Genomic DNA, 23,010 nt, shown 5'->3' with positions numbered 1-23,010 from the left:
CAGAAGCTACAATTAGTGAACTGGAGGATGGAACATCTGAATTCCAAAGAGAAACAGAAACTATAGGGAAAAGAATGGAAAAACTGGAGCAGGGGATCAGGGAACTGAATGACAATATGAAGCGCACAAATATACGTGTTGTGGGTGTCCCAGAAGGAGAAGAGAAGGGAAAAGGAGGAGAAAAACTAATGGAAGAAATTATCACTGAAAATTTCCCAACTCTTATGAAAGACCTAAATTTACAGATCCAAGAAGTGCAGCGCACCCCAAAGAGAATAGACCCAAATAGGCGTTCTCCAAGACATTTACTAGTTAGAATGTCAGAGGTCAAAGAGAAAGAGAGGATCTTGAAAGCAGCAAGAGAAAAACAATCTGTCACATACAAGGGAAACCCAATAAGACTATGTGTAGATTTCTCAGCAGAAATCATGGAAGCTAGAAGACAGTGGGATGATATATTTAAATTACTAAAAGAGAAAAACTGTCAACCAAGACTCCTATATCCAGCAAAATTGTCCTTCAAAAATGAAGGAGAAATTAAAACATTTATAGACAAAAAGTCACTGAGAGAATTTGTGACCAAGAGACCAGCTCTGCAAGAAATACTAAAGGGAGCACTAGAGTCAGATACGAAAAGACAGAAGAGAGAGGTATGGAGTAAAGTGTAGAAAGAAGGAAAATCAGATATGATATATATAATACAAAAGCCAAAATGGTAGAGGAAAATATTATCCAAACAGTAATAACACTAAAAGTTAATGGACTGAATTTCCCAATCAAAAGACATAGAATGGCAGAATGGATTACGACCCAGCAATACCACTGCTAGGTATCTACTCGAAGGACTTAAGGGCAAAGACACAGACGGACATTTGCACACCAGTGTTTATAGCAGCATTATCTACAATTGCAAAGAGATGGAAACAGTCAAAATGTCCATCAACAGACGAGTGGCTAAACAAACTGTGGCGTATACCTACGATGGAATATTATGCAGCTCTAAGACAGACTAAACTTATGAAGCATGTAATAACATGGATGGACCTAGAGAACATTATGCTGAGTGAGTCTAGCCCAAAACTAAAGGACAAATACTGTATGGTCCCACTGATGTGAACCGACATTCGAGAATCAGCTTGGAATATATCATTGGTAACAGAGACCAGCAGGAGTTAGAAACAGGGTAAGATAATGGGTAATTGGAGCTGAAGGGATACAGACTGTGCAACAGGACTAGATACAAAACTCAAAAATGGACAACACAATAATACCTAAGTGTAATGTAACTAGGTTGTAACACTGAATGAAGCTGCACCTGAAATATGGTTTTTTGTTTGTTTGTTTGTGTGTTTGTATCTTTTGTTTTTGTTTTTTTTCTTTTTCCTTTATATATATATTTTTTTTATTAGTATTATTATTTTAATTTTCTTCTCTATATTAACATTCTATATCTTTTTCTGCTGTTTTGCTAGTTCTTTTCCTAAATCGATGCAAATGTACTAAGAAATGATGATCATACATCTATGTGATGATACTAAGAATTACTGAGTGCATGTGTAGAATGGAATGATTTCTAAATGTTGTGTTAATTTCTTTTCTTTTTTTTGATTAATAAAAAAAATTATTCTTGAAAAAAAAGAATATAAAATTTTAAAAAGTTTTGAAAAAAAAATAACATATGTCCATAAAAGCAATAAATTTCAAAGTATATCTCAACAATTAGTTGTAGAACAGATTTCAGAGTTTGGTATTGGTTACAATTCCACAATTTTAGGTTTTTGTTTCCAGCTGCTCTAAGGTACTGGAAGGATATAGCACTCTTTCTTGATAAGAACACTTAGAATACCAGGAATAGAAGGAAACTTCCTCATATAATAAAAGGCATAAATGAAAAGCCCACAGATAATATCCTACTTAATGGTGAATGACTGAAAATTTTCCCTCTAAGACAAGGATGCTCACTACCACCGTTGTTATTTGACAATGTTCTGGGAATTCTAACTGGAGCAGTATGCCAGTTTGAATCTTGTATGTACTCCAGAAAAAGTCATATTTTAATCCTATACAATCTTCTGGGGTCAGACCTATTGTTAGGGTGGGAAACTTTTACTGGATTGTTTCCATAGTGATGTGACACACCCAATTGTGGGGTGGGACACTTTGGTTAGATTATTTCCAGTGAGATGCGATGCACCCAACTGTGGATATGGCCTTTTGATTAGATGGAGATGAGACTCCACCCATTCAAGGTGGGTCTTGATTAGTTTACTAGAGTCTTTTTAAAGGGGAAACATTTTGGAAAAACCTGACATGCAGATGCTTGGAGATCAGAAGTGACAGTGCCAACAGAGCCAACATGAGAACCAGACATTTGGAGATGTTAAACTCAGCTGACATTGCCATGTGCCTTCCCATGAGATGCTAAGCAAGCCAGAACCTGGAAGCCAAGAGAAGAAACCCAGCCTTGGAGAAAGCAAGTGAGGAACCCCACAGGAAACAGAGGCTGAAAGCTACAGAGCCCAGGAGCAAGGGACCAGCAGATGCTAGCCACGTGCATTCCTAACTGGCAGAGGTGTTCCAGACAGCACCAGTCTTTCTTAAGTGAAGGTAATCTCTTGTTGGGGACTTAATTTGGACATTTTCATGGCCTTAGAACTGTAAACTTGCAACTTAATAAATTTCCTTTTTAAAAGCTGTTCTATTTCTTGTATATTGCATTTCAGCAGATTTAACAAACTAATACAAGCAGTTAGGCAAGTAGAAGAAGAAATAAAAGGCATCCTAACTGGAAAGGAAAAAGTAAAACTTTCCTTATTTTCAGATGGCATGATCCCTATATATAGAAAGCCTAGAAAAATCTACAATAAAGCTATTAGAGCTAATAAAGGAATCCAGCAAAATGACAGGGTACAAGATCAATACACAACAATAAATAGTTTTTTAACACTAATAATGAACAATCTGAAGAGGAAATCAAGGAAAAATCCATTTACAATAGCAACTAAAAGAAGCAAATATCTAGGAATAAATCTAACAAAGGAGGTAAAAGATGTACACAGAAAACTACAAAACATTTATAAAGAAATTAAAGAAAACCTAAATAAATGGAAGGGCATTCCATTTTCAAGTATTGGAAGACTAACTGGTGTTAGTATTAGAGTATTAGTATGTCCCAAAGTGGCTTACCATTTCAACACAATCCCAATAAAAATTTTATCAATGTTCTTTGAAGAAGTGGAAAAGTTAATGATAAAATTTATACAGAAGTGTAAGGAACCCCAAATTACCAAAGCCATCTTGAAAAACAAGAATGAAATCGAGTGACGTCCAGATCTTAAAACTTATTACAAAGCCATGGTAATCAAAAAATATGGTATTGGCACAAGGACAAGCAAATAAACAAATGGAATCGAACTGGGATTGCATAAATCAACCCTCAAATTTTATGGCCAACTAGTTTTTGACAGGGGGACTAAATCCACTCAGTTGGGAAAAAATTTTTCTCCTGAACAAACGGTGCTGGAAAAACTGGATCTCCATCTGAAATAGCATGAATATCATACAAAATTCTATTCAAAATCAATTGAATACCTAAATATAAGAACCGGAACTATAAAACTCCTAGAAAAAAATATAGGGAAGCGTCTTTAGGAAATTGTGTTAGATTTTACACTCAAAGCACAGCAACAAAAGAAAAAAATAGATAAATGGGACCTATTCAAAATTAATAACTTTTGTGCCTCTAAGGACTTTATCATAAAAGTAAAACGACAACCTATAAAGTGAAAGAAAACCACATGGTCAGGGCTCCTCTCTCATCTGGAAGGGCACATGGTGAGCACGGCATCATCTGGTAGCTTCTCCTGGCTTCCTGTTTCATGAAACTCCCAGGGAGGCATGTTCCTTCTTCATCTCCAAAGGTCACCGGCTTGTGGGCTCTCCAGTACTCATGGCTATGTCATTCTGCTCTGCTCTCTCTGAATCCTTTCTCCAAAATGTTTCCTCTTTTATAGGACTCCAGAAACTTATCAAGACCCACCCGAATGGGTGGAAACATGTCATCACCTAATCCATCTTAACGACCACTCTTGATTAAATCACATCTCCAAGGAGATGATCTAAGTACAATTTCAAACATATAATACTGAATAGAGATTAGAAGAAATGGCTGCCTTTACAAAATGGGATGAGGATTAAAACATGGTTTTTCTAGGGTACACAATCCTTTCAAACCAGCACAGAAATCTACAGTAAAACTACTTGAGCTAATAAACAAATTCAGCAAAATGACAGGGTAAGAGTTAATGTACAAAAACCAGTAATATTTCTATACACATGCAATACCTATCTGAGGTGACAACTAAGGAAAAAATTCCATTCAGAATAGTGACCAGAAGAATTAGGCATCTAGGAACAAGCCTAACTAGGGATTTCAAGGACTTATATACTGAAAATTACAAAAAAATTGCTAAAAGAAATAAAAAATGATCTAAATAGATAGAAAGATATTCCAAGTTCATGGATAGGAAGGTTGAATATTGTCAAGATGTCAATTCTACTCAAGCTGATCTACAGATTCAATGCAATACCAATAAAAATCCCAACAAGCTACTTTGAAGACTTGGAAAAACTGGTTATCAAATTTATATGGAAGGGGGATGTATGAATGGTTCAGTGGTAGAATGTTCACTTTCCATGTGGGAGACCCAAGTTTGATTCCTGGACCATGCACCTAAAAGTAAATATATAAATAAAAATAAATAAATCTGCATGGAAGGGAAAGAGAACTTGAATAGCTAAAAATATCCTAAAAAAGAAGAGCGAATTGGAAGATCTATCACTTCCTGTCTTTAAAGCTTACTATAAAGCCACAGTGATCAAAACACTATAGTACTGGCACAAAGACAGAAGGACTGACCAGTGGAATAGAATTGAGAGTGCAGAGAGTGACCACCAAATTTATGGACATATGATCTTTGATAAGGCCCCCAAATCCACTGAATTGGGACAGAATAGTCTTTTCAATAAATGGGCATGGGTGAACTGGATTTCAATAGCCAAAAGAATGAAAGAGGACCCCTAACTTACACCCTATACAAAAATTAATTCAGAATGAATCAAAGACCTAAATATAAGAGCCAGTACCATAAAACTTCTTGAAACAAATGTAGGGAAACATCTTCAAGATCTAATAACAGAAGGTCGGTTCTTAAACTTTACACCTGAAGTACAAGCTCTGAAAGAAAAAATACACAAATGGAACTCCTTAAAATCTAGAGCTTCTGTGCCTCAAAAAACTTTGTTAAAAAGTTGAAGCGGCAGCCAACTCAGTGGGAGAAAATATTTGGAAACAACATATTGGATAAAGGCTTGATATCCCATTTACATAAAGAAATTATACAGCCCACCATCAAAAGAACAAACAACCCAATTATAAAATGGGCAGAGGAAATGAATTAGCACTTTTCTGAAGAGCAAAAACATATGGCTAAAAAGCTCATAAGAACTGCTCATCTCCATTGGCTATAGGGGAAATGCAAATTAAGATGACAATGAGATATCACCTCACACCTATAAGAATGGCTGCTATTAAACAAACAAACTATAAATGTTGGAGAGGATGTGAAGAAATTGGAACACTTATTCACTGTTGGTGGGAACATAAAATAGTTTCACTGCTGTGAAAATCAGTCTGGTGATACCTCAGAAAACTAAATATTGAGTTGCCCTATAACCTGGCAATACCAATACTTGGTATATACCCAGAAAAGCTGAGGACAGTGACATGAACAGATATTTGCACACTAATGTTCATAGCAGCACTATTCACAATTGCCAAGAGATGGAAACAATCTGGGTGCCCATCAACAGTCGAATGGATAAACAAAATGTGGTCTATACATATGATGGAATATTACGCAGCATTAAGACAAAATGATGTCCCAAAACATATGACAACGTGGATGAACTGTGAGGACATAATGCTGAGTGAAATAATGAAATAAGTCACACACAAAAGGACAGATACTGTAAGATTCCATTATTATGACTCTGGTAAAGCCGCCAGTGTTTCAAAGCAGCTAGAAGGAAAAATCTGAGTTGAAGACATGGTAACCCGTGACAAATTCTGGGAACTGTTCTTTAGCTGCTTATTGAAGTGTACTTTGAAAATTATTGCTTTTTTAATTTCTTTTCTTTGTGTGTGTGTGTGTGTATATATATATATATATATATATGTTATATTTTATAACTAAAAGTGGTTAAAAAAACTATAGGCACTTATAGTAATATTAGATGAAATAAATCTCTGAAATAAAAACTATATATTCTCAAATTATTAATCTTTTATACTTTTAATCTTAGCATATTTATTTTAAAATTTCATATCATCTTAAAGCAGAGTGTGACATTTTTATATTGAGCAAATGGATGTATTGGTTAAATGGACCACAAGCTGCATGAGGACCACTGGGGTCCCTCATTTGAACTATATGTTGCCAAGAGTGCAGGGTAGTTCTTTTCATTAGGTTGATTGTGATCTGTGATACTTACAATTTTAAACTACCATCTCAAGAGAACAGTAGAATTGGTTCTTATGCTACCACTAATGACTCTCAATTTGTACTCTATAAGACTTGCTGCCCTTCCTTCAAAGTATCTAACTTGTTAATAGCAAGAGGGTCATTGCCAACATCTCAATTGTCCTTTTCCATAGGTGGATTAAGTCTGTCTGCATTCAAAGTACAGTCTACTTCTACCAACACACACTGCACCTTTGTCCAAAAAGAAGAAAAAGCGTGCCCAGGGCAAGCTCCCAGAACTTACAGACCCCCCACAGAAGAGCCTGATTAGATCACTGATTCAAGTACATTGCACAACCCCAAGAGGGTTTATCTGAATCCTCCACGCGAAACTTACTCCAGATGGTAGAGTTAGAAGTGTGCCTGCATCTCCACCCAGCCAAAACTTCAACAGGGCTAGGTAGTTGGCTTGGTCAATCCCCAGACTTCGAGCCATTACTAGTGACTTCCTATCTTAAAAGCATGTCTTTCAACTTTTTAGGCTTCACTGAAATTATCTCACAAAGAGGCCCATTACATTGTCAGAAAGTTTTAGATAAATGGTTCCCAAACTTTCCTTTATTGGGAAATTTTTTTTAATCTAATTGAGCTTTTAGTATTTATTGAATGAGAAAAATACATAATCGTGAAAAAGTTACTGTCATTCTAATTCTAAATTACAAAATTAATTTGTAAATTTTTAATCAACATTGTCTATAGATGTTTGAAAAAATTATAGTTATGTATGAGACATTCAATCTTCAAACGAGACTTGAGGACTTGAATTATTTTAGTTTCTTTTAGTTGCAAGTAACAAAAACAAATTCTGGCCAGAAAAGATTAAAAGGCTCCAAGGAAGAATTGAATGCCAAGCCTTGAGAAGGATAGTAGGAAAATCCTAGACTCTCAGTTCAATAGTCCAGGTTCCCTGGTTCAAGAAATTGAGCCAGCTCAGGCCAGTTTTCCACTTTTGAACCAAAAATGACCAAGGAAACAAGACAAGGAGAACAAATATAGTTGTTGGGAATTAGCCCTGTATAGCCAATTGAGATCAACAGCCAGCATTTCATTTTTAAGAATTTTTCATCATCCTTGGGAAAAGAAGCTTTGAGAGTTCTTGGGTAGAGAACCAGAGCTACCATTTTCTGGGACTTTCTTAATTTGGCATTCTCAAAATTTAGGGTTCCCTAAGCTTGTCCTTCATTGTCCCATTCTGCCTTGGTGATCAAAATTAAGGACAGATTAGTATTTTTTCATATTGTTTTCTACTTCTTAGTGGTGAAAATGCCAGGAGATGGGTAATTTATCAGGTGCTTTTCTTTGAACAAAATTAGAATTCAGGGTCACATCAAAGTGTATTTGTCTGACCAGTGTCAGATCTAGAATTTCGAAATAGGAGAGACTTAGTGGTGACAATTTGATTAAAAGAGAAGAGCAGGAAACTCATCTTGAATCAGCATTTTGATCACAAGCCCCCCAATTTTCTCCCAACATTGTACACGTAATGGATATCATAAGTGTCCTGCTCAGATTTCCTCTATCTGCTTATGCATCCATTTCCCAACAGCTAAGAATGTTGGTTATAGCTGTCCCCTTTTCTGGAAATTGCCTGCAACTGAACAGAAGTCAACTCACTCAAAGAGTTACAGCCTCTGAGCCCCCAATCTTGGGGTTTGTTCATATGAAACTTAAGCCCACAAAAGATAGGTCAAGCCTATTTAAAATTAGGCCTAAGAGTCACCCCCAAGAGAACCTCTTTTGTTGCTCAGATGTGGCCTCTCTTTCCAACGAACACAACAAGCAAACTCACTGCCCTCCCCCTGTCTACATGGGACATGACTCCCAGGGGTGTCTACATGGGACATGACTCCCAGGGGTGTGGACCTTCCTGGCAACATGGGACAGAAATCCTAGAATGAGCTGAGACTCAGCATCAAAGAATTGAGAAAACCTTCTCAGCTGAAAGGGGGAAGAGTGAAATGAGACAAAATAAAGTGTCAATGGCTGAGAGATTCCAGACAGAGTAGAGAGGTTATCCTGGAGGTTATTCTTATGCATTAAATAGATATCACCTTGTTAGTCAAGATGTAATGGAGAGGCTGGAGGGAACTGTTGGAAACTGTAGAGCTGTGTTCCAGTAGCCATGTGCCTTGAAGATGATTGTATAATGATAAAGCTTTCACAATGTGACTGTGTAATTGTGAAAACCTTGTGTCTGATGCTCCTTTTATGTACTTTATCAACAGACGAGTAAAACAAATGGAATAAAAATAAATAACAGGGGGAACAAATGTTAAAATAAACTTAGATTGAAATGCTAGTGATCAGTGAAAGGGATGGGTAAGGGGTATGGTATGTCTGAATTTTTTTCTATTCTCTTTTTATTTTTTTTTCTGAATTCATGCAAATGTTCTAAGAAATGATCATGATGATTAATATGCAACTACGTTATGATATTATGAATTACTGATTATATATGTAGAATGGAATTATCATAATAAAAGAAAAGTTACAGCCTCCCACAAAGGAAAGATCTTCATATTCAAAAGCCTCACTTGAATTCTATTTAGTTTCTCCTGAAGACCAAGCTGTATCTGTCTTTTTCTCTGTAGGACATACAAACTGCTGTTAGCCAAAACAAAAATCTCTCCAGGCCAATACTTTGTAAAGTAACTAGGTCTATGAATTTTGATAACTCAGAGTTGACGCTTAGCCTTAAACACCAAATAAACACTGACCCAGGAATGCCATACTTCTTAGGAAAGTCCACTGTCAGATTTAAGTCCAGTTGCTTAGCCAGTTGTTCATTTTGATGGTCCAATCAGTAAAGAGTTGTTTAATTGGCATGTCAATTCTGCTGTATGGATTTGTTTTTACAGCTGTAAAGTCATCCTTATGATCAAGAACAAATGGAGATAACTCATTCACCTGTTTTTGTTTTTTGTCATCCAAATTAGGGAAAGGCAAGCAGATGCTAATTACGTACAAGGTTGGTGTCAACCGAATTCTCCCCTCAGGTGACATGATCTCAGTGCTCATGAATTAGAAACAATTGTTACAGGAAAAAAGAAGAGGAAGAAGAATAGGGTAGGGAGTTGTTGTTATTAAGTGTAGACTGAAATCTGAACAAAATATTATCCGAAAATAAAAGAAAAGAAAGAAAAACCATTCAGCCTTAAAGTTGTATCAAACTTCCAACTAACTGGGATTAAGATTCAAAACAAATGTATGAACTTTCACGTCAAAGACAAATTTTCAAAAAAGTGATAACTTTTACCAACAAGGCCAAGAAACAAAAAGATCTAAACAGTAGCAATATATAATTCTAATACATAAAATGTAGAATTCAAACCTTACTACTTTTAGAGGAGTGGATGTTTTTCTGGGCTTGCAGTTTTTGTCTTCTCTAATTATGTGCTAAAATAAATAGATGAAATTGTTCCTGGCCCACAAAATCAACTTTATAGAATTGAATGCTATTAATTATCATGGGAATAATGTAAAGTAAATAGTACCAAGAATGAATAGTTTTGAATATTAGGGAGAAAACCCTTTATACTAGCTAAATTCATTGGTAGCCACTGGCCCCTCCCAGGCAGAGACATTTACTACCTCTGAGTAAGGAACAGTCAGTCCTAGAGGTGTTATATTGTTGAATGCAGATAGGTAGTCACTGACTCTAAAATTTGCCTTGTTGACTCTGGGTACTGTTGACTGGTGATTCTTGGGTGATTTGGTGTTTTGACTGCACTGGCTTCTGAATACAAAGGGCTCTGTTGTGCTTGTTAAAATTCTATCTTCAGAACAAAAGGGCTGCAAGTCCTTGGTCAGAAACAGCCAGTACTCAAGCACTTACATGGTTCTATGCCGTTGTGAAGCTCACAGAATCCACATTCTCCAGCAGCCAGAGCAGAAGGTATATCGCTTCTATGTGGGAGATCTTTTAAATTTTAGCTGAATCTCTGTTCTCAGAAAGTCCTTTGCAATCTCACATTGACAGTGAACCTGTTACCACAGAGACTGGGACAGAAACCAGATTTAGTTAGCCTTTACCTTGAAGAAACCTGGTTTCCAGTGGTCCATTCATCTGCGCTATCATGATGAGGACTAAGAACATCTGTAATTATTTCTGCTGCTATATTTCATAGTAAATGTGTATGCCCATTGTTTTAGTTTCCTAGGCTTCTCAAAGCAGAAATCATGAAATGGGTTGGCTTGAACAATGGAAGTTTATTAGCTTACAGTTTAAGGCCAAAAAAGTATCCAAGTCAAGGCATGATCAAGACAATGCTTTTTTTTCCTGAAGAACTTCTGCCAGCAATCCAAGGCTCCTCTGCAACATGACAAGGCACATGGCAGTATCTCTTGGCCTCTCCCTTCTCTTCCAGTTTTGTTGATTTCAGCTTCTTGCTTCAGTGACTTTCTCTCTCTCTCTGTATTCATTCCATTTATAAAGGAGTCCAGTAAGAGGATTAACTGAAGTACTTCATCAAAAGGCCTTCCTTACTATTGGTCCATAACCATAGGAATGGATTAACTTTAAGAACATGTCTTTCTAGGGGTACATAGAGCTTCAAACCATCACAGTCATATTGACACTAGAAGGTCAAAGTCAAGCTTAAAGTCCAAGTCAATGATAAAAAAATTTTTGGCTAATACACTATTTTGATAAAGGGGTAGGGAAACGAGAGCTCATAAATTGTTTGAGGGAGTATAAATTGGCACACCCTCCATGGAAGGTGACTTGGCAATAGGTGTCAATATTGTATGTACTATTTGACCAGACAGTTCACTTCTAGAAATTTATCCTGCAGATTTACTCACAGATGTTCAAAACAACCTGTAGTGTAAGGATATTGATAACAGTATTGTTTCTAATAGCAAAAGCTTGGAAACTAAACGTTCATCAACTAAGAACTCATTAAATAAATTATGGTACACCCATAGAGTGAAATGCTCCATAGCTTTTAAAAAGAATGAAGCCGTTTTCTATATGCTAATGTGGAAGAATTTCCAAGAGACATTGCTAAGTGAAGGAAAGCAGGCATGTAATTGAATAAAATGATACCATATGAGTTAAAAAATGTATATGTAAAGGTCTCTATAATATACGTTAGCATATAAATATTCATGCTAGTATTTGCAGAAACTATCTTAGGAAGATGCATAAGTGATTGCTTCTGGAACTTGGTTCTAGATGCCTTGGGTGAGAAAAAACTTATTTCTTATTGTTCAACTTTTCATACCTTTTTTTTTTTCAGTGAGACATATTTTTAAATATTATATTGTATTCATTCAGCCATCATTTATTTAGGTGTTACTATGTACCAGGCACTGGAATAGGTAATAAAGAAATTGTAATAAATGGCAACAACAAAAATTTTTACTTATGAGTTTATAAACAAGCCAATCAAAGAAAAGGGATGCCTTTTAAAAGACTATAACTCAAATTCAAAAGATAATACAAGATAAGGCCTCTGTTCTAGTTTGCTAGCTGCCGGAATGCAATATACCAGAAACGGAATGGCTTTTAAAAAGGGAAATTTAATGAGTTGCTAGTTTAAAGATCTAAGGCCGAGAAAATGTCCCAATTAAAACAAGTCTATAGAAATGTCCAATCAAAGGCATCTGGGGAAAGATACCTTGGTTCAAGAAGGCCGATGAAGTTCAGGGTTTCTCTCTCATCTGGAAAGGCACATGGCGAACGCAGTCAGGGCTTCTCTCTCGGCTGGAAGGGCACATGGCAGACACGGCGTCATCTGCTAGCTTACTCTCCTGGCTTCTGGTTTCATGAAGCTCCCCGGGAGGCATTTCCCTTCTTCATCTCCAAAGGTCGCTGGCTGGTGGACTCTCTGCTTCGTGGTGCTGCAGCATTCTCTGCTCTCTCCGAATCTCTCATTCTCCAAAATGTTTCCTCTTTTATAGGACTTCAGAAACTAATCAAGACCCACTCAGATGGGTGGAGACATGTCATCCCCTAATCCAGTTTAACAACCGTTCTTAACTAAATCTCATCAACCAGGGAGATGATCCCATCACAGTCCCAAATACACAGCATTGAATAGAGACTATTCTACCTTTAAGAAATGGGATTTATATTAAAACATGGCTTTTCTTAGGGGGCATATATCCTTTCAAACCAGCACAGCCTCCATAAGATAGGGGCAGAAAATAATCAAGGGAACCCAGAGATGCCAGTATCTCCAAGAACATCAACTAGTTCCATTCCCCTATTCCATATTGTTGATACCCCTCTCAACATGAAAAAAGTTAAAATGGGCATAACCAAAATATCTCTAAAGATTGGGACAAAGATCAAAGTTCAGACAGAGAAGTTAGGATTTAATAAATGAGTATGACTACTGAATCATTTTACTGCTATTGCTTTTTACTCTCCAGTGTTTTGGAGCAACTAGAAGGAAAAATCTGAAATTGTAGAACTGTAACCCATACCATACTTTGAAATCTGTTCTATAACTACTTGTTAAAACATACTTTTAATTGTATTTTTTTGTGTGTATACATTTCACAATAAAAATAATAATAAAAGGACTGAAAATAAAAGACAAAAGGGAGATTTTCATACCCCTTTGAATATTGTATAATGTATAAAATTCCCTAATTAAAAAAAAAAAGCTTAATTTTAAAGTTCCATGCCACTGTCTTACAAGAAAATAGGTTAGGCCAAGAAAGTAGGTTAAGAAGGGAGAAGCCTAAGTGACTCACATTTGCTATTCATTGGCAGCTCTGGTGAAAAGGGTGATGGGGAAAATTTATTTGCCTAACAAACACTCATCTAGTACTTCTCCTTGCCAGGTCCTGTTATAAGCACTTGATAAATATTTAATTCGCTCCTCAAAACAACTATGTGACGTAGGTGTGTCCTACAGATGAAAAAATTGGGGCAGAAATAAGTTAAGTAACTTACTCGATGTCACAGAGCTGGTAAGTAGCAGAGACGGAATTTAAACCCTAGCAGTGTGACTCCGGAGTTTATGTTCTTTATGAATGCTACTTTCCACTAAGCCAGATTGCTCTTCATGAACGAGAAGAACATGGCATTGATCATCTTGAATATAATCAACAGAATTAGTCATATTCTGAAATTAATTCAGAAACTCCTCCCTCCCGCTCTTTATAAAAAATTTTTTATTGTGGTAACATATACTCAGCATTAAATTTCCCATCTGAACCATTTTAAAGTTTAAAATTCAGTGGTTTTAATTACATTCACAATATTGTACTACCAGCACCACCAGCCATTACCAAAATTTTTTTCATCACCCCAAACAGAAACTCTGTACCTGTTAAGCATTAACTTCTCTTTCCCACCCCCATCCCTGGTAAACTGGAATCTATTTTCTGTCTCTATGAATTTGCATATTATATTTTTCATATAAGTGAGATCACGCAATATCTGTCATTTTATGTCTGGCTTACTTCACTCAACATGAGGTATGCAAATTTATCATGTTATCAGGACTTCATTACTTTTTTAATGAAGCTGAATAATAGCCTGTTTTAGTTTGTTAGCTGCCAAAATGCAATATACCAGAAGCGGAATGGCTTTTTAAAACATTAATTTATTAAGTTGCAAATTTACAGTTCTAAGGCCATGAAAATGTCCAAATTAAGGCACCAACAAGAGGTTATCTTCATTCACAAAATGCTGATGCTGTCCAGAACAGCTCTGCCAGCTGGGAAGTCAGGTGGCTGGTGTTTGCTGGGGTCTTTTGATTCTGGACACCTCTCTAGCTGGGAAACACATGGCGATGTCTGCTAGCTTTCTCTCCTCATTTCAAAAGGCTTCTCCAGGGGTGCTTTCCTTCCTCATTTCCACTACATTTCTCTGTCAGTGTAGGCTGTGTTTGTTCTATTGGTGCTGAGCTTTTTCCAAAATGGCTCCCTCTTAAGAGGCTCCACATTTGAATGGGTGGAGACACATCTTCATGGATATCATCTAATCAGAAGTTACCACCCACAACTGGGTAGGTCACACATCCATGGAAACAATTAAAAATTCCCACCCAGGTTGAGAGTCAGGAAGTTATCCTGGAGGTTGTTCTTACACATTGTATAGATACTCCATTTTAGTTTATGGTGTATTGGAGGGGCTAAAGAGAAGTACCTGAAACAGTTGAGCTGTGTTCCAGTAGCCTTGATTCTTCTTTTTTTTATTATTAATTAAAATTTTTTTCTAAAATACCAAAAAACACCAAACAAATGCAAACATTCATAACATTTGATCATTCCATTCTATATATATAATCAGTAATTCACAATATCATCACATAATTGCATATTCATCATCATGATCATTTCTTGGAACATTTGCATCTATTCAGAAAAAGAAATAAAAAGAAAACAGAAAGGGCAGGACACGGTGGCTCAGCAGGCAAGAATGCTTGCCTGCCATGCTAGAGGACCCGGGTTCGATTCCTGGTGCCTGCCCATGTAAAAAAAAAAGAAAACAAGAAAAGAGAAAAATATGCATACATGCCATACCCCTTACCCGTCCCTTTCATTGATCACTAGCATTTCACTCTAAATTTATTTTAACATTTGTTCCCCCTATTATTTGTTTTTATTCCATTTGTTTTACTCATCTGTTGATAAGGTAGATAAAAGGAGCATGAGACACAAGGTTTTCACAATTACACAGTCACATTGTGAAAGTTATATCATTATACAATGATCTTCAAGAAACATGGCTTGGTACACAGCTCTACATTTTCAGGCAGTTCCCTCCAGCCTCTCCAACATCTTGACTAACAAGGTGATATCTATTTAATGCATAAGAATAACCTCCAGGATAATCTCTTGACTCTGGAATCTCTCAGTCATTGACACTTTATTTTGTCTCATTTCACTCTTCCCCTTTTGGTCAAGAAGGTTTCTCAATCCTTCGATGCTGAGTCTCAGCTCATTCTAGGGGTTTTCTCAATCCCTTGGTGCTGAGTCTCAGCTCATTCTAGGATTTCTGTCCCACATTGCCAGGAAGGTCCACACCCCTGGGAGTCATGTCCCACATAGACAGGGAGAGGGTGGTGAGTTTGTTTGTTGTGTTGGCTGGAGAGAGAGGCCACATCTGAGCAACAAAAGAGGTTCCCTTGGGGGTGACTCTTGGGCCTAATTTTAAGTAGGCTTGACCTTTACTTTGTGGGGTTAAGTTTCATATGAACAAACCCCAAGATTGGGGGCTCAGACTATAGCTTTGATTGTCTGCACTGCTTGTGAGAATATCAAGAATTCAACTTGGGGAGGTTGAATTTTCCCCTGTTCTCACCATTCCCCAAAGGGGACTTCGCAAATACTTTTTATTCAGTGTTCAAACCACTCTGGGATTTATCGGGGCATCACTCTGGACAAACCAACAAAATCTCATGTCCTACTCAAGGTTCCATGTACTTATGGTGTTCAATTAAGCTGTCTACATAAGTTATATTAGGAAATGCACTAGTCAAAATATAAATTTTGTACCAAATAAACATTTTTTTTTGCTTTAGTCTCACACATAAGGTAAAATTTTAAAATATTATTTACTATCTATTTTCAGCACCCTGCAGTAATGACATTCCTTTCTTCTTCCTCATGCAAAAACATTTTTAAAATTTGTACATTTAGTCACTATAATTATACTCTAGGCATTCCTAGATAATACCATCTCAGTCTTTATCGTTTATCTTTCTTTCTGATTTCATTTGTGCCCCCCGCCCTCCTCCCTCTATCATTCTCACATTCAGCTTCATTTAGTGTTTTAACATAGTTGTATTACAATTAGGTAGTATTGTGCTGTCCATTTCTGAGTTTTTACATTCAGTCCTGTTGCATAATCTATATCCCTTCAGCTCCAATTACCTAATATCTTACCCTATTTCTACCTCCTGATGGTCTCTGTTACCAGTGAAATTTTCCAAGTTTGTTTGCTAATGTCAGTTCATATCAGTGAGACCATACAGTATTTGTCCTTTTGTTTTTGGCTAATCTCACTCAGCATAATGTCCTTAAGGTGCATCCATGTTGTTACATACTTCATTAACTTTATTCTGTCTTACGGCTGCATAATATTCCATTACATATATATATATATATATATATATATATACCACAGTTTGTTTAGCCACTTGTTTGTTGATGTACATTTTGGTTGTTTCCATCTCTTCGCAATTGTAAATAATACTGCTATAAACATTGGTGTGCAAATGTCTGCTTGTGTCCTTGTTCTCATGTCCTCTGAGTAGATATCTAAAAATGGTATGGCAATTCTATATTTAGCGTTTGAGGAACTGCCAAACTGCCTTCCACAGCAGTTGTACCACTTGACATTCCCACCAACAGTGGATAAGTGTGCCTCTTTCTGCACATCCTCTCCAGCATTGGTCATTTTCTGTTTTATTGATAATGGCCATTCTGGTGGGTGTGAGATGATATCTCATTGTGGTTTTGATTTGCATTTCTCTAATAGCTAGGGAAGTTGAGCATCTCTTCATGTGCCTTTTGGCCATTTGTATTTCCTCTTCTGAGAAGTGTCTGTTCAAGTCTTTTGCCCATTTTGTAATTGGGTTGGCTGGTTTTTTTGTTGTTGAGTTAAACAATCTCTTTATAAATTCTGGATACTAGACCTTTATCTGATATACCATTTCCAAATGTTGTTTCCCATTATGTAGTCTGTCTTTTTACTTTCTTGATTAAGTTCTTTGATGCACAAAAGTGTTTAATTTTGAGGAGTTCCCATTTATTTATTTCTTTCTTCAATGCTCTTGCTTTGGGTGTAAGGTCTAGGAAACCACCTCCTAGTGTAAGATTTATAAGGTATTTCCCTACATTTTCTTCTAACAGTTTTATGGTCTTCAATCTAATATTTAGGTCTTTTATGCATTTTGAGTTAATTCTTGTATAGGGTGTGAGATATGGGTCCTCCCTCATTCCCCTGTATATGGACATCCGGTTCTCTAGGCACCACCCACCGAAGAAACTGTTCTGTCCCAGGTGAGCTGGCCAACCACCCTATCCAAGATCAATTGTCCATAGATGAGAGGGTCTATATCTGAACACTCCATTTTATTCCATTGGTCAGTATATCTATCTTCATGCCAGCACCAAGCTGTCTTGACCACTGTAGCTTCATAATATGCCTTAAAGTCAGAGAGCATGAGACCTCCGACCTCATTTTTTATTTCTCAGGATACTTTTAGCTATTTAGGGCACCCTGCCCCTCCAGACAAATTTGGCTATTGGTTTTTCCACCTCTGAAAAGTAAGTTGTTGGGATCTTAATTGGTATTGCATTGAATCTGTAATCAATTTAGGTAGAATTGACATTTAACTATATTTAGTCCTCCAATCCATGAACATGGTATGCCCTCCCATCTATTTAGGTCTTCTGTGATTTCTTTTAACAATTTCCTGTAGTTTTCTCTGTACAGGTCTTTTGTTGCTTTAGTTAAATTTATTCCTAAATATTTTATTCTTTTGGTTGCAATCGTAAATGTAATTCTTTTTTTTTTTTTGACCTCCCCCTCAGACCATTCATTACTAGTATATAGAAACACTGCAGATTTTCGAGTGCCAATCCTGCAAATCGCCACTCTGCTGTACTCATCCATCAGCTCTAGCAATTTTGCTGTGGATCTCTCAGGGTTCTCGACATATAGTATCGTATCATATCATCTGCAAACAGTGAGAGCTCTACTTCTTCCTTTCCAACTTTCATGCCCTACATTTCTCTTTCCTGGCCAATTGCTCTGGCCAGACCCTCCAACACAATGTTGAATAACAGTGGTGATAGTGGACATCCTTGTCTTGTTCCCAATCCCACAGGGAAAGTTTTCAGCCCTTTTCCATTGAGGATGATGTCAGCTGTGGGTCCTTCATATATTCCCTCTATCATTTTGAGGAAGTTCCCTTCTATTCCACTTCTTCGAAGTGTTCTCAACAGGAAAGGATGTTGAATTTTTTCAAATGCCTTTTCTGCATCAATCAAGATGATCATGTGGTTTTTCTGCTTTGATTTGTTGATATGATGTATTACATTAATTGATTTTCTTATGTTGAACCATCCTTGCATACCTGGGATGAATCCTTCTTGGTCATGATGTATAATACTTTTAATGTGTTGCTGGATTCAATTTGCTAGATTTTGTTGAGGATTTTTGCATCTATATTCATTAGAGAGATTGGTCTGTAGTTTTCTTTTTTTTGTAATATCTTTCATCCGGCTTTGGTATGAGGGTATTGTTGGGCTTCATAGAATGAGTTAGGTAGCTTTCCCTCCTCTTGAGTTTTTTTGAAGAGTTTGAGCAGGATAGGTACTAATTCTTTCTGGAATGTTTGGTAGAATTCACATATGAAGCCATCTGGTCCTGGACTTTTCTTTTGGGGGAGTTCTTAATGACTGATTCAATTTCTTTACTTGTGATTGGTTTGTTGAGGTCATCTATTTCTTCTCGAGTCAAAGTTGGTTGTTCATGCCTTTCTAGGAAGTTGTGCATTTCATCTACATCGTTGTGTTTATTAGCATAAAATTGTTCATAGTATCCTGTCATTAATTCCTTTATTTCTGTGGGGTCTGTAGTTATGTCTCCTCTTCCATTTCTGATCTTATTTATTTGTATCCTCTCTAGTCTTCTTTTTGTCAATCTTGCTAAGGGTCCATCAGTCTTATTGATTTTCTCATGAAACCAGCTTCTGGTTTTGTTGATTTTCTCAATTGTTTTCATGTTCTCAATTTCATTTATTTCTGCTCTAATCTTCATTATTTCTTTCCTTTTGCTTGCTTTGGGGTTGGTTTGCTGTTCTTTCTCTAGTTCTTCCAAGTGGAAAGTTGATTCCTCAATTTTTGCTCTTTCTTCTTTTTTGATATAGGTATTTAGGGCCATAAATTTCCCTCTTAGGACTGCCTTTGCTGCATCCCATAAATTTTGATATGTTGTCTTTTCATTTTCACTTGCCTTGAGATATTTACTTATTTCTCTTGTAATTTCTTCCTTGACCCACTGGTTGTTTAAGAGTGTGTTGTTGAACCTCCACATATTTGTGAATTTTCTGGCACTCTGCCTATTATTGATTTCCAACTTCATTTCTTTATGATCTGAGAAAGTGTTTTGTATGATTTCAATCTTTTGAAATTTATTGTATTTTGGAGCATTCTGGCTTGGTGCATAAATATTTGTGATTGCTATGTCTTCTTGTTGAATTGTTCTTTTTATTAATACATAGTGTCCTTCTTTGTCTCTTTTAACTGTTTTACATTTGAAGTCTAATTTGCTGGACATTAGTATAGCTACTCCTGCTCTTTTCTGATTGTTATTTGCATGAAATATCTTTTCCTAACCTCTCACTTTCAACCTATGTTTATCCTTGAGTCTAGGATGTGTTTCCTGTAGACAGCATATAGATGGGTCCTGATTTTTAATCCATTCTGCCAGTCTATGTCTTTTGATTAGGGAGTTTAATCCATCAACATTTAGTGTTATTCTTGTATGGGTAGTACTTTCTTCTACCATTTTGCCTTTTGGATTTTATATGTCATTTCTAATTTTTCTTCCTTTTACCTTTGCTGATAGTCTTCCTTTCAACACTCTTCTCCACACCTCTCTGTCCTGTCTTTTTGTATCTGTCTCTAGTGCTCCCTTTAGTATTTCTTGCAGAGCTGATCTCTTGGTCACAAATTATCTGAATGATTTTTTGTCTGAAAATGTTTTAATTTCTCCCTCATTTTTGAAGGACAATTTTGTTGGATATAGAATTCTTGGTTGGCAGTTTTTCTCTTTTAGTAATTTAAATATATCATCCCACTGTCTTCTCGCCTCCATGGTTTCTGCTGAGAAATCTATGCATAGTCTTATTGGGCCTCCCTTGTATGTGATATATTGCTTTTCTCGTGCTGCTTTCGAGATTCTCCCTTTCTCTTTGATTCTGACATTCTGATTAGTGTCTTGGAGTACATCTATTTGAATCTGTTCTCTTTGGGGTATGCTGCAGTTCTTGGATCTGTAATTTTAAGGTTTCATAAGAGTTGGGAAATTTTCAGTGATAATTTCCTCCATTAGTTTTTCTCCTCCTTTTCCCTTCTCTTCTTCTGAGACACTCACAACACATATATTCGTGAGAGCCTTGATTCTTAAAGGAGACTGTATAACTATGTAGCTCTTCAGTGTGATTGTGTGACTGTAAAAACCTTGTGTCTGATGCTCCTTTTGACCAGGGTATGGACAGATGAGTAAAAAATAATAATAAAGGTCAAAAACAAATAAATAATGGGAGATAAAGGGCAAAAATGGGTAGTTTGAAATACTGTGGATAATGCGAGGGTGGGGCTAGGGTTATGAGATGTATGAGTTTTTTCTTTTTCTGTAATTATGCAAATGCTCTAAAATGATCATGGTGAAGAATACACAGATATGTGATGATATTGTGTCACTGAGAATATAATATGGTTGGACTGCATGTGTGTGGATATTTCTCAATAAAAATATTTTTAAGATTAAAAAAAAAATCACACCCCCCAATATTGAATGAGGATTAAAGAATTTGGCTTTTCTGGGGTACAAGACAGATTCAACTGGCACACATCCCATTGTATGTTTATAGCACATTTTGTTTATCCACTCATCTATTGATGGGCACTTGGATTGCTTCCACCTTTTGACTGTTGCAAATAGTGCCTCTATGAACATTGATGTGCAAATATCTGTTCAAATCCCTGCTTTTATGCCCTAGAAGTGGGATTACTGGTAATTCTAACTTTTTTTTCATACTCTTCATGGACTTTTGGGGTTATCAGCAACTGTTTTATGTTTTGTTGGGTTTTTATGTGTGTGACAAAAACTTAAGTCCATTTTATTTTGAAATAATTTCAAATTTATTGAAAATTAAGTTTTAGCATTTTGCCAACTTTGCTATATCATTCTATCACTCATCTACCTATCTATCCAACATCATCTTCTGAACATTTGATAGCAGGTTGCATACTTCATACCCCTTGAACACATAATACTTCCATGTGTATTTCCTGTGAACAAGAATATTCATTTATGAATCACCTTAAGTGCAGTTATCAAGTTCAAGAAATTTAACATTGCTATAAAGCTTACATTCTGTATTTTAATTTTTCTTATGTCCCTATAATGTCTTTTTGAGTCTTTTCTCCTTCATTCTTAGATTCTGTTCCATATCACATATTGCATTTAACTGTCACTATCCCTTTAGTATATATCAACAACCTTTTTAACAATATGGATGAGACTGTTGTGAATATTCTTGCTCTGTATAATTCTGTTATTCATGTAAATATGTGCAAGAGTTTCTCTAGGATATATGCCTTAGGAGTGAAACAGCTGTTGTAGAGTTTATACATTTTATTTCAATTTTGCCAGGAAAGACCCAATTGTTTTCCAATATAGTTGACCTTTTTATTTACCTGCCATCAAGACTGAAAATTCCTTTTGATTTATAATCTCATTAACGTCTGGGCTGACATTTTTAATTTTTGCATGCCAGTTAGTGTGAAATGCTATCTCATTAGTAGTAGGATTGAATATGTTTTTATATGTTATTGGTCACATACATTTCCTTTACAGTGAGATGTCTTTGCATGTCAGCTTATTTTTCTTTTGCGTTATCTTTGACTTACAAACTTATAGAAGTATTTTTATGGTTAGTTTTTTTTGGAGATTTGTTTAAGAAATTATTCTCCAATTACTAAGTGATAAAGTTATTTCCCCTATTTATTTTTCTAGAAGTTTTATCTTTCAAATTTAAGTCCTTCATACATTTGGAATTGTTTTTGTGTATACTGTGAGGTGGAAATCTATTTCCATTTTCCTCATACAGATATTCCATTTTTTAGTCCCACTATTGACAGTAGTTGTTCTTTCCCCTGTTTCTCTGGATTGCATCATTGCCCTGCATTTGTTTCTATGGTTTTGTGTCATTTCTAAGCTCTCTATTCAGTTCTATTAGAAAATTTGTGCAGTGCTCTGCCACTGCTATACCTTCTTGCTCACTATAGCTTTAAAAAAGTTTTTATATCTAAAAAGTTATTTCAGCCTAACTAATTCTTCAGGGGTGTTTTAGTTCTTCTTGGCCCTTTGATCTTCCACATTCAAAAAATTCACATTCAAAATAAATTTCACATTAAAAAAACCCTGTTGGAATTTTAATTAGATTTTACATGAATTTATATTAGTTTAAATAGAATTGATGTCAAGCTGTTGTGTACTGTCCCATGACTACACTATATCTTTCCATTTATATTGGCCTTCTTTAAAAGATTTTTGAAACTTTAATAAATTTCTCTAAAATGGGCTTGCACATTATTTGCTAGATTCATTCTTAGGTGTTTTATGTTTTTAGGTACTATTTCAAATGGGTTTTAAGAAATTTTCTTGTTTAACATTTTCTCCCTTATATAAAGAAATATTATAGACTTTTATGTGTTAATTTTCTAT

At 36.0% G+C, this 23,010-nt stretch overlaps 1 long non-coding RNA gene across 5 annotated transcripts in view; it reads right to left on the bottom strand.

The window, feature by feature from the left end:
- Positions 1–23,010, bottom strand: part of LOC143663174 (uncharacterized) — a 169,759-nt gene that overhangs the window by 112,386 nt on the left and 34,363 nt on the right. For 2 of the 5 annotated variants that reach the window (XR_013165840.1, XR_013165842.1), the window contains exon 4: positions 10,417–10,580. The exons of the other annotated variants lie outside the window; for them this stretch is intronic. This is a non-coding gene — a long non-coding RNA (uncharacterized LOC143663174). The remainder of the gene's footprint in view (positions 1–10,416; positions 10,581–23,010) is intronic. 5 annotated transcript variants of the gene reach the window in all.

Source organism: Tamandua tetradactyla, chromosome 19, assembly GCF_023851605.1.
Source record: "Tamandua tetradactyla isolate mTamTet1 chromosome 19, mTamTet1.pri, whole genome shotgun sequence".
NCBI lineage: Eukaryota > Metazoa > Chordata > Mammalia > Pilosa > Myrmecophagidae > Tamandua > Tamandua tetradactyla.
Note: the sequence above shows the minus strand (reverse complement) of the source record. Positions and strands in the feature narration are given on the sequence as shown.